This window comes from Pinus tabuliformis, chromosome 9 (assembly GCF_031772625.1).
Source record: "Pinus tabuliformis cultivar Carrire ecotype Pingquan chromosome 9, CPIR1, whole genome shotgun sequence".
Classification (NCBI taxonomy): domain Eukaryota; kingdom Viridiplantae; phylum Streptophyta; class Pinopsida; order Pinales; family Pinaceae; genus Pinus; species Pinus tabuliformis.
In genome coordinates, this window is record NC_142307.1 from 1,815,802,238 (window position 1) to 1,815,815,786 (window position 13,549).

Genomic DNA, 13,549 nt, shown 5'->3' on the forward strand with positions numbered 1-13,549 from the left:
CTTCTAGTTTCCCTGAAATGCAATCATTATACAAGTAGCATCAACATACGGTACATGCTATGCATAGCCTTAATCAACAATTTCAAGTCACATATTTTTCAATGGAGAGTTGTTTGACATAAAATGAGGGTTCTGAAAAAGAATTTAGTTCTGATTATGCAAAACGCTAGCAATATAAGATTGAGAACACTATAGAATATAAATGTACCTTTTTGGCAAACTGACACTTCAACATCACTGATTGTTTTTAGTGAAGATAAGTACTTGTCTACTCCTAGTGCAGTCTCTGAAAGAATGGCCTGTTGTAATATCTTGTCCCTCAAAAGCATATCTGTTATCGCCCTCCTGATTTACTATGCAACCATCTTGACTCTCCTTGGATGAGCCATACATATAATCTGATTTTGTTTTGGGAATTTGCTAATTTTGGGTCCATGGCAGTACAGGTAATTCTGATTTGGGGTTCTATTAAATTTGGGTCTAATGGAGTATTCGAAATGTTTGAGAGTAGACAAGTTTAAAGAATGTATTGTTTTTGTCATCTAGGCATCAACCACGAGTGTGTGGAGGCACTGCTGGGTTGCAGGCAACGACTATAGACTTGTTTGATGAGCTAGGAGTTGCACCATGTTTCGAATCAACAGTGAACGATGTGTCGATATTATCTAATATTTGTTCATCTATTACACCTATTAATGCGGGTGTCTACTATAATCAGACATTTTTAGAAGATATAAACAAGGGGCAATCTATTTTCATGTTTACTATACTCGATTATTCAGGGGAAAGTACCAACCTGGAAGCAAAATTGATTTTCATGCACTCATTTAAAACCAACTGGCAAAGTTTTCAAGTAAGTATTGTGAGCTAGGAACCTGTTCTTTTTAACTACTCAGTAGTAGAAAATATTCTATATGGACTGAAAGGTAGAGCCAGCACTGTTGACATTGAAAATGATGTCGTACATTTCAAAAACCTTTAGACATGTTTTAAATCTCGTTTGATTTGAACTAGAAACCTGCGACTTGTATTGTCAAATTGAGAGTACAATTAGTTGCTTCATTTGACTATTTTAATGAATATGGAATTCTCCTAAATTTGAAACATTTTCCACTTCTGACTCAACAAATACAGAGAATGGCCAATGCCCATTAGTTTGCATCAAATTTTCTGGAACGGTACAATACACCTGTTGGAGAGCATGGTGTGAAGTTGTGAGGGGGTCAAAAACAACGGATTGGAATAGCAAGGGCATTATTGAGGAATCCTTGTGTACTTCTTTTGGATGAAGCTACAAGTGCTTTGGATGCAAAGAGTGAATACCTGGTTCAGGTGATACCATGATCTAAACCATGATAGCCTCTTTTTTCTTCTATTACTCTTGATTTTTCGTCTGATCTTATTTTCTTCCTTAACAATGCCCTTGCTTGTATTTAATCAGGATGCCATGGACCAATTGATAAAAGGATAGACGGTTTTAGTTATAGCACATAGACTTTCAGCAGTCTAAAGTGCAACTACCGTGGCAGTTGTGTCAGGCGGTCAGATAGTTGAAAGTGGTATTCATGAGGAATTGTTGAAAAAGAATGGTATCTATGCATCTCTAATTCGAAGGTAACTGCAAGGACCAAAAACTAAAAATTAAGTTTTCTTAGCCCGAACGAACATGGAGCAAACTACCTGAGTTGCGTTTCATAAATCCATACTACAATGATGGCTAATTACATCTATTCTAAATCTCTGATACCAGAGTCACTACCACAGAAATTTGAAGATTAACAATTGTTAGATGATCCTTGATTATAATTTTATGGAAGCAAATCTTGTTGAATGTTTCATGTGTTTGTGGTTGTCTCCTGGACTTATTTCAAATCCTGCTTACTATTTATTTTATACTTCTTAAAGAAGATAATGCTCTTAAAAATCACGGGAAACATAAATTGATCTTCTTATGCATGGGCTAGTAAGAGATGTAATATATGGTTAATTCAGACTCTCAACTTCTCCATATTCTTTAACCCATCACACTGCATTCCAAAATATCTGAGGAAAAAGTTACCAAAACTTGTTTACAGTGCAACCGAGTGAAAGGTTGATGGACTCAAGGGTAAGAGAAAGTATCACGAGAGAATAACTATCTTGGCTGAAGAAAAATTTGCTAATTGGTTTTAAATTGTTGAATTCATTACAATGTAGTCACTGACACTAACAGTAAAGTAGTCTGAAATCCTCTAAAAGCGTGTTATTGACAAGGATTCACTCTGAATATCCAAGTAAAATAAATGGATGAACACTTCGTGGAATAACAACATGATAAACCAAGGCATTTTTGTGTAGCTATAATCCCAAGGATGACTAACACAATGAGTCGAGCAAAACCCTCCAAACTTCCATGCCTTAACTTCTTGATGTCATTAAATTGTTTAATCGTCTAGTCATGTAACATACTCTGTAAAAGTACTACTTTTTACATAAAACAAGATAATCATAATAGAGTAGTTATTCCCCTATTCCTTCTGCCTGCCACCAATAATAATCCATCAGTGATGGAAAGAAAAACCATCTGGAACTTCATTGTGGAGGTTCCAGAAAGATTGCATAAGCATCATTACCTTATTTTGCCTTGCTTCTGTTCTATGGTATAAAGATCAAAGAACTTGTTCTCCACTTATCACCAGGCATTCTATTGCACACAAGGCAAGATTAAAAAATAATATGTTTGCCTCATAGCAGGAGCAGCAGGGGTTGTTTTCTTGGCCTTTTATCTTCTGGTATTTCTCAGCACTCGTGGAAATGCTAAGATGACATGTACCCAGCAGTGAATAATTTAGTATAATTACTCAAATCCATATTAATGCACGATCTATGATGTGGTTAACGCTATCAAATTCCTTGATGCAACAATTTCAATGTTAAGATGGATGTGTTCTAGCATTCTTCTAAATAACATTATATGACTGCCAGGTTGGATAACTAATAGGCAAGGTATATTTTTAGATAGTAGATATATAAGCCCTATTTGATAAACCTGACCTGAACTGTAGATGAATCCCCATTGCAAAATAAATTTATTGAAATGAATATCCAATTTTGCAATGACACTGAATTTCTCCCTTATGGTGTTTTTTGATTTTGTTGATTTTTTAGATTGATATTTGGGGTTTAAGGAGACCATTTTTTCTCCTTTGAATGGATGGGAATGAAAGCGATGCTTATTTTTGTCAGGGCAGCCCAGGCTATATTCCCAACATTTTTTAATGGATGGTATTACGAAATTCCTAACAATACCTTGGTATGTATCTCTCTATCTTCATCATTGTTGTCACACTCTCTCAAACTCACACACGTCTCTCTTACAATTTCTTTCACTTGTAGTTTGTGTTGGAGAAGGCCAGGGAAACTGTTGCTGGTCACAATTTGAGTTATGTTGGACTAGAAGCTGCCAGTGCAGAAATCTCAGAATTGGCTTCAAAAGTGTCCATTGAATGCCTCAACAATGCTTTTTATAGTTTCCCTGATGCCATCATTATACAAGTAGCATCGACATATGGTACATGCTATGCATAGCCTTAAGCAGCAATTCTAAGTCACATATTTTTCAATGGAAAGTTGTTTGACATCAAATGAGAGTTATGAAAAGAATTTAGTTTCGATTATGCAGAACGCTGGCAAGATACAATTGAGAACATTACAGAATATAAATGTACCTTTTTGCAGACTCACACTTCAAATCACTGATTTTTTTTAGTGAAGATAAGTACTTTTCTGATCCTAGTCCAGTCTCTGAAAGAATGGCCTGTTGTAATATCTTGTCCCTCAAAATCATATATGTTATCTCCCTCCTGATTTACTATGCAACCATCTTTACTCTCCTTGGATGAACCATGCATATAATCTGATTTTGTTTTGGGAATTTGCTAAATTTGCATCCATGGGAGTACAGGTAATTCTGATTTGGGGTTCCGTTAAAGTTGGGTCCAATGGAGTATTCGAAATGTTTGAGAGTAGACAAGTTTAAAGAATGTATTGTTTTTGTCATCTAGGCATCAACCACGAGTGTGTGGAGGCACTGCTGGGTTGCAGGCAATGACTGTAGACTTGTTTGATGAGCTAGGAGTTGCACCATGTTTCAAATCAACAGTGAACGATGTGTCGATATTATCTAATATTTGTTCACGTATTACACCTGTTAATGCATGTGCTTACTATAATCACACGTTTTTAGAAGATATAAACAAGGGGTAATCTATTTTCATGTTTACTATTCTTGATTTTTCAGGGGAAAGTACCAACCTGGAAGCAAAATTAATTTTCATGCACTCATTTAAAATCAATTAGAAAATTTTGCAAGTAAGTATTGTGAGCCAGGAACTTGTTCTTTTCAACTGCTCAGTAATAGACAATATTCTATATGGACTGAAAGGCAGAGCTAGCACTGTTGACATTGAAAATGCTGCCGTACATTTCAAAAACCTTTAGACATGTTTTAAATCTCGTTTGATTTGAACTAACTAGAAACATGCGACTTGCATTGTCAAATTGAGAGTACAATTAGTTGCTTCATTTGACTATTCAATGAATATGGAATTCTCGTAAATTTGAAACATTGTCCACTCCTGACTCAATAAATACAAAGAATGGCCAATGCCCATGAGTTTGTATCAAATTTTCTGGAAGGGTACAATACACTTGTTGGAGAGCATGGTGTGACGTTGTCACGGGGTCAAAAACAACGGATTGGAATAGCAATGGAATTACTGAGGAATCCCCGTGTAATTCTTTTTGGATGAAGCTACGAGTGCTTTGGATGCAAAGAATGAATACCTGGTTCAGGTGATACCATGACCCAAACCATGATCGCCTCTTTGTTCTTCTATTACTCTTGATTTTTCGTCTGATCTTATTTTCTTCCTTAACAATTCCCTTGCTTGTATTTAATCAGGATGCCATGGACCAATTGATAAAAGGACAGATGGTTTTAGTTATAGCACATAGACTTTCAGCAGTCTAAAGTGCAACTATCGTGGCAGTTGCATCAAGCAGTCAGATAGTTGAAAGTGGTACTCATGAGGAATTGTTGAAAAAGAATGGTATCTATGCATCTCTAATTCGAAGGCAACTGCAAGGATCCAAAACTAAAAATTAAGTTTTCTTCTCCCGAACGAACATGGAGCAAATTACGTGAGTTGCGTTTCATAAATCCATACTACATTGATGGCTAATTACATCTAGTCTGAATCTCTGATACCAGAGTCACTAACACAAAAATTTGACGATTAACAATTGTTAGATGATCGTTGCTTATAATTTTATGGAAGGAAATCTTGTTGAATATTTCATGTGTTTGTGGTTGTCTCCTGGAATTATTGCAAATCCTGCTTACTATTTATTTTATACTTCTTAAAGAAGATAATGCTCTTAAAAATCACGGGAAACATAAATTGATATTCTTATGCATGGACTAGTAAGAGATGTAATATATGGTTAATTCAGACTCTCAACTTCTCAATATTCTTTAACCCCTCACACTGCATTCCAAAATATTTGAGAAAAAAGTTACCAAAACTTGTTTACAGTGCCACCCAGTGAAAGGCTGATGGACTTGAGGGTAAGAGAAAGTATCATGAGAGAATAACTATCTTGGCTGAAGAGCATGTTGCTAATTGCTTTTAAATTGTTTAATTTATTTCAATGTAGTCACTGAAACTAACAGTAAAGTAGTCTGAAATCCTCTAAAAGCGTGTTATTGAGAAGGATTCACTCTGAATATCCAAGTAAAATAAATGGATGAACACTTCGTGGAATAACAACATGATAAACCAAGGCATTTTTGTGTAGCTATAATCCCAAATATGACTAGCACAATGATCCGAACAAAACCCTCCAAACTTCCATGCCTTAACTTCTTGATATCATTAAATTGTTTAATCGTCCACTCATGTAACATACTCTGTAAAAGTACTACTTTTTACATAAAACAAGATAATCATAATAGAGTAGTTATTCCCCTATTCCTTCTTCCTACCACCAATAATAATCCATCAGTGATGGAAAGAAAAACCATCTGGAACTTCATTGTGGAGGTTCGAGAAAGATTGCATAAGCATCATTACCTTGTATGCAGTATTTTGCCTTCCTTCTGTTCTATGGTATAAAGATCAAAGAACTTGTCCTCCACTTATCACCAGGCATTCTATTTCACACACAAGGCAAGATTAAAAAATAATAACTGCACATATTGCAAAAAAACCATCCATATCATTTCCCACAACTTTGGTGAAAATTTGATTATCTCTTACAATATGCCAAAGAAATATGTTACATGCACAACCTTGAAAGGAAACTTAGGTTACCCCAATGGAAGTCCTTATGCCACACTTTGCAATGCAAACTGCATGTATGACGCACTCTAAAACCATTAGCCCTGACGAACCAATAAACAAATCCATAACATTTTTTACTTGGTAGCAAAAGCCCAAATTGATTGACTTCCTCCACTTACAAATCTGATCTTGTAATCTTGCTCATCAACATTATGAACTATTGAACACTCGAAGATAGTTTTTCCTACTCCCTGTGCTGATAATATCTGGCCTTGAAGAGTTTAATTAGAATGATGTCCATTTATACCTCAGGAATCAACACCCTACCAAAATGCATGCCAATTTCTCCCATAAATGTCTATGTTGGTAATATTATCAAAATAACCCGCTAGCACCTAGTTCACCTTGTCGCAGCTCCTTTCTCCGCTACTCTTCTAAAGGATCTGGACTCTAAATAGTCCGCCGCATTCGCCTAAAACCAAAAGCATATCTGATTAGCCATGTAGCTACACAGTATTCTCATGATCTACATATTGATTCAATAGCAATTTCCTTAATAATGCTAACAAATGACACAACCATTAACAATTAAAGCATCGCACCTATCATGATCATGTTGAAATAGATATGTTGGCATAAACTCTTTTGATTTTGGCAATGCAGCCTCCCTAATCCATTCATGCCCGAGGGCTTCTTCTGATGTTATTTGCTGCACTTCATTGAACCAAAATCAGCTTCAAAACAACATAATACCAAGCACTATTTAGTATTTATAACTAGGACCCCCAGAAGCAGTTAACTAAATCAAAATCGAATAGAAAAAAACATGTAAAACAAAAATTGTATGGGTTTCCAGAACGAGTCTATGGGAGGAATGCCACCATTGAAATCAAACTCCCAATAATTTTGAAAGGTATGTTTCAGAGATTTTGGAGAAAGCAATTAAATATTAACTAAATTTTTTGAGCTTGATGAAGTTTAGGGAAAATCCATATCAAGATAACTATGTCAGGGTCCAGAGGAAGAGGTGAACCTGTAAATACTAAGCACTATGTTAAAACCTCACGTAGTTGGAATACTTAAGGAGTAGAAGTTTCGCAACTTTATTGAATTAGAAGAAAAAAAAATATATAAAAAAAATCAGAAGAAGCATTGAAGCATTGATAATCAAAACAAGATCAAGCAAATTTTCGACACAATATTAGATTAGATTTACTGCAACAGAACATGTGAGAATCATGTATGAGGCATAGAATACACTAGACATTGGCGGGACACTAATTGTATTATTTTCTAGTTAATCGTTTACTAAAATATGTGAAAATCATGAATACCCTCACTGTATAATAGAACCTCAAAAACCTTCTTTATCTTCCACAGATACTCAGCATATCCCAACTGCTAATCTTGCAGTGTATCATGACCTCCCACCTGATCCAGATGGATGTTGGTGGCCACCCACCTATCCCATTTGGACCCCCACAACTGTCTCTTTCAATTTTTCAGTTTCCTGAATTATAGCGCAATTTACTATTTTTACCAGTTTTTCGGGTCCTAAACTTCCGAAGTCGTTTTGAGGCCCTAAACGACGATTTTTTCGGAAATCTACCTCTATGATTTTTTATCTAAAAAATAATATTTTCCGTCGTAGTCCTCGGAGAGATCTTTCCAACGGGCTATCATGTGCGTCAAACGGAGATCGTATGCCAAAGTTACGATCCCGGGAAGTTGACGTACCAATTTACCCAAACAGGGTCCATAGTTTGGCGTTTCATCTTCTAGGGTTAGGTTTTGGAATATTAAGGGTTTTCCATTGTTTCTCAATAATAAATAGGCCTTCGAGCCTCATTGTAAACAGAGTTCGAAATATTTCAGAGGCATGTAGTTGACACATCTCTTCTCAGAGATAAGCTACCATCGCCCTAGCTGGGTTATTTCTATTTGTAAGCATATTTTAGTATTCTCCATTAATGAAATAAAGTATTATTTCCACTGCATCTTTGTTTTTATGGTTATCACATCTCTGTATTTATGGTTATCTCTATAATCTATTGCATTGCTGCTTAAATCCGGGTCATTGGTATCAGAGCGGTCTGCTTTTTCTTTGCATGTCCCCAACGAGGTCGAGATATAAGGAGTTAGGGCTTGAATTGGTCGAACCTTTGCAAGACCAACCTCGCAAATCTCGACGACCTCCCATGGCCAATGAGAACAAACATGAGGGGCTAGGATATCCTATTAGAATCTTGCTCGAAGAAGCGCTCGAGCGGCAAAGGAACGCGATGATGGATACCTTTGCGCAGATCCTTCAGCGGCTACCCAGATGCGGCACATCGACTTCCAACAGCTACTTTGGAAATGCCACACCATTTAAGGTACAAGTTAATTTTGAAATCCCCATCTTCGAGGGTCAAATAGATGTAGATGTAGTAGATAAATGGTTAAATCGGCTAGATGGGTATTTTTCTGTTCATGAATTTTCAAGTCGGGAAAAGATTGTTTTCGCTCTTCTCAAAGCAGCCCCCCACGTCAAGGACCGGTGGGAAACATACTGCGAGCAAAAGGATGAAAGTACAGGCTCACTGTTTTCAGCCACCCCCACTTGGAATGACTTCCGGGATGCCATCAAGGAGCAGTACTACCCTGTCAAAAGCTATGAGGACAAATACATCAAATTGACCACACTGCGGCATGGACGAGACCAAGATGTAACAGAGTTCACAAATATTTTTCATACCCTTCAGACACAGTTGGGTATCAAAGATTATAAGCTGCATCTGGTACTCAAATACCGCGGCTGCCTACACAGATACATCCAGGAAGAGATGGAGTTCTTGAACATCTCCTCACTCGGCACAGCATACCGATACGCTATCAAAATCAAGCAAAATTTCAAACAGAAGAAGTGAGACTTTGGATCTGCAAATCCGAAGCCCAAAGGACAAAGCCAAGGCAGGGTGACCCAAGACAACCCCTCTAAGCTGCAAGAAAAGAACAACACCACGAAGCCGAAGAAGGACACAGGAAATTGGTGTGAGTTCCATAAGAGTCCCACTCATAACACAAGTGAGTATCGGACCAAGCAGTCGCTAGTAGCCGAGTTGAAGGCTTTCGAATCAGATGCATGTTCTGACACTGAGCCGGAACCCAACAGGGGGGATGGCAAAGGGAAGAAAATCATTGATGCGTATCCTAGTGCCACTGTTGCCACTTCCAAGATCTAGAAGAATGAGCCCGAAGAGCCAGAGGAGGGCGAACATCTTTTCCACTCACAAATGTGGGTGAAGGGTTCACCGCTGCAATTCATTGTCGATCGTGGCAGCCAAAAGAACCTCGTTTCAGCAGAAGTCGTGAAGCGGTTGGGCCTACCAGCTACGACACACCCACAGTCGTACAATATCGGGTGGCTTCATGAAGGACGAGATCTCAAAATTCACCAACAGTGCCACCTTCCCTATAGCATCAAGCCCTTCATAGATGAGGTATTGTGTGATGTTACACCTCTGGATGTTTGTGATGTACTATTAGGCCAACCATACTTGTGCAGGCAACATGTTGTGTATGAGTCAAGGCCTCGCGCTGTCATTATTTCTTTAGATAATTCATTATACAGGATACCAGAGGTAGCTCCACCTACCGCCACCTCTTTGATCACTGCTAAGAAAGGTAGCAAGCTCATCTCACTGACTAGGAAATTTATTTTCTATCTGGTTCACTCCCAAAGTAAGGGGAAGATCGTTGCTACATCCATGACCCTCGCAAAGGATTCCTCCACGCAGCAGCAGCAACATAGGGATACAGTAATGACAGAACACAGGAACAACTTCTCCTTACCCAGAGGGGTACCACAAAAGTTTCAGGTGGGAAAAAAAGTTTGGTTACATCTGCAGAGAGAACACCTTACCAGAACCAATCAGAAACTCAGACCGCTTTGACATGGTCCTTACACCAGTAACAAGGTTGTGGGCAACAATGCTTTGAAGCACAGTATTCCTCCATTCCTTCGCTTGCATCAATTGTTCAATGTGGACCATCACCGACCATGCTTCCCACCATTTCTGGACACATCAGAGATTGTAGAACAGCTCACTGGAGACCCAGCTCAGCAGAAGCTTCCTCATCTCAAGGAGGAACTCAACGCAATGGGGACCATTGCTTCCTAAGGGGGGAGGAATGATCCAGGTGGATGTTGGTGGCCACCCACCTATCCTATTTGGACCCCCACAACTGTCTCTTTCAGATTTTTAGTTTCCTTAATTATAGCGCAGTTTACTATTTTTAGTAGTTTTTCGGGTCCTAAACTTCCGGAGCCGTTTTGAGGCCCTAAACGACGTTTTTTTGGGAAATCTACCTCTGCAACCTTTTATATAAAACATCGACCTTTCCGTCATAGTCCTCGGAGAGATATTTCCAACGGGCTATCATGCGCATCAAACAGAGATCGTATGCCAAAGTTACGACCCCGGGAAGTTCATGTACCAATTTACCCAAGCGGGGCCCATAGTTTGGCGTTTCATCTTCTAGGGTTAGGTTTTGGAATGTTAAGGGTTTTCCATTGTTTCTCAATAATAAATAGGCCTTCAAGCCTCATTGTAAATAGAGTTCGAAATAGTTCAGAGGCATGTAGCCGACACATCTCTTCTCAAAGATAAGCTACCATCGCCCTAGCTCGGTTATTTCTATTTGTAAGCATATTTTAGTATTCTCCATTAATGAAATGAAGTATTATTTCCGCTGCATCTCTGTTTTTATGGTTATCGCATCTCTGTATTTATGGTTATCTCTGTAATCTATTGCGTTCCTGCTTAAATCCGGATCACCACCACCACCAAACCAGGAGGGAGAGGAAAAGCCAAGATATCGGGCCCCGGAGCATTAGGCCCAAACACCAACGAGAGAAAGCAACAAGAGAAATAACATGGGGGAGCAAATCGGGCTTACCATTGTCGAAGCTAAACCATGTGATGGCCTGCACACAATCGTAGTATGGAATGGGAAATTGGTGCTACAGTGATCGCCTATAATCCACGAAGATCACTAACACTGCATCTCCTGGTTAGCCATCTGCAAAAAATGTCATAGAACACGAAATCAGAAGACAGGGTAGCAAATGCTCTGCCATGGAGATGCAAAGGGTTTTCCAATTTCATGCCATGAGTAGCAAACCCTCCACCATGGAAGAAAGAGACAATGGGCAATGACTCAACAGTCTCGACAGGAATGAAGAGAGGAACCTGCACTCCCATTGGGGCATGGAGGAGAAATATAACACTACTCAACACATATCCAATACCAATTGTAGAGGGTACAGGGCTCTGTCGTTCCGCTCCCGTGGTCATGATGAAAACACAAGGTTAAAGAAATAATTTGCAAAATTGATAATAAAGAAGAAAAATAGCTTAGGGTTAACTGAAAACTCTTACAAAGCATTTATATGGCAGTGAATGGCCCCATTTGTCTGCAGAAAATGTTGTAGAACACGAAATCGGAAGACAGGGTAGAAAATGCTCTGCCATGGAGACGCAAAAGGTTTTTTGATTTCGTGCCATGGGCAGCAAACCCTCCACCATGGAAGAAGGATATGATGGGAAATGACTCTGGAGTCTCGAGAAGGATATGATGGGCAATGAATATGCATTCTCGACATGAATGAAGAGAGGAACAATACCAATCGTAGAGGGTACAGGGCTCTGCCTTTCCGCTCCGCTCCTGTGGTCAAGCACCTGGAAGTAGAGCTGAACAAGAGCGATCCAGATAATGCCAAGAAGGGCAAGGGTCAAATTAATCGAATGGCTCACATTATTTTAATCGTCTAACACTAAAATCAAAGGTGCACAAATGTACACGTATATTGAGAGGAGAGTTGATTTCATAGAGGAACGCCTTACGGCGTAATTAATATTTAATAAGGTTTATTAATAAAATTTTAATGGTATTAATAATATTAATATGAAAATTAATAATTTGTGGATAAGTGTATATATTTTAAATTTAAATGCATAGAGGTTTGTTGAATTTTTGAACTAATGGTCATGATTTATTATCCATGGAATATGTTTCATCTGAACATGTCATCTATAGTTTAGATTTGAAAAGTGCAAAGGGTTAACTCTCATGGTGTTGTTTCCTTTCCTTACAGTTGTGTCAATTATTCCTCCTCTTACCACTACTACACCAAGGGCACTTTTAAAACATTTTTTTAAGGCAAAAGAATATTGTCTGAAAAAAGTCACTTTTTATTTTAATTATTTTACATTAAAATTTAATATCAATTGAATTGTCTTAAATATAAAATTTAAGACAAAAACAATTTGATACAAAATTGTTTTAAGACAAAATTTTATATTTAAGACGAAAACAACTTAAGAAAAATATATTTTAAGACACAATTTTAAATTTAAGACAAAAATAGTTTAAAACAAAAATATTTTAAGGCAAAACTTTATGTTTAAGACAAAAACAGTTTAAGACAAAAATATTTTAAGACAAAAACAGTTTGAGACAAGAATATTTTAAGAAAAAAATAGTTTATGACAAAATTATTTTAAGACAACTTTATATTTTTGACAAAAAACTTTCAGACATAAATATTTTAGGACAAATTTATATTTAAGACAATGGCCACTTAAGACGAAACTGATTTAAGTCAATTAACAATTAAGAGAAAAGCATATCAATTAAAGAAAATATTATCTAACAATTATGAAATTGACTCTCACAGTGCACCCTAAGTCTGCCAACTTATAGGCTACTACAGTATAATGCCTATACCAATGCCGATATTTCACTTTTCATTCATGTTATCTTTTATAAAGACAATGACTTGTTGGGCTCTTCATTTTGTGGGGGTAGCCAACTGTGAAGAATGCGAAAACTTTTCGTGCAAAGATTTCCCACACATTAACTACTCTTTTGTCCTTTTGATCTATGTTGGTACGATTAGAGACAACTTGTATGTTGTTGCATTCGACAATACTACATGGAGGGGAATTTTACGACAAATTTTAAGACAAAATAAATCTTTTGTCTTGAAATTTTCAATATGAGGCACTAGTAAAAATGGTAAAGGATTAGGGGTCCGTCTTTATGCTGTTGATGGGTTCTTCCGGAAGTAAAGCAATGGAGGCTGACAACAACTAATTGGATTTATGGCGATGGAGGCCGACAACGGGGGTGTGCATCATGAGAGGAGCGATGAAAGCACTTTCGATAAACGTGGATAGGTG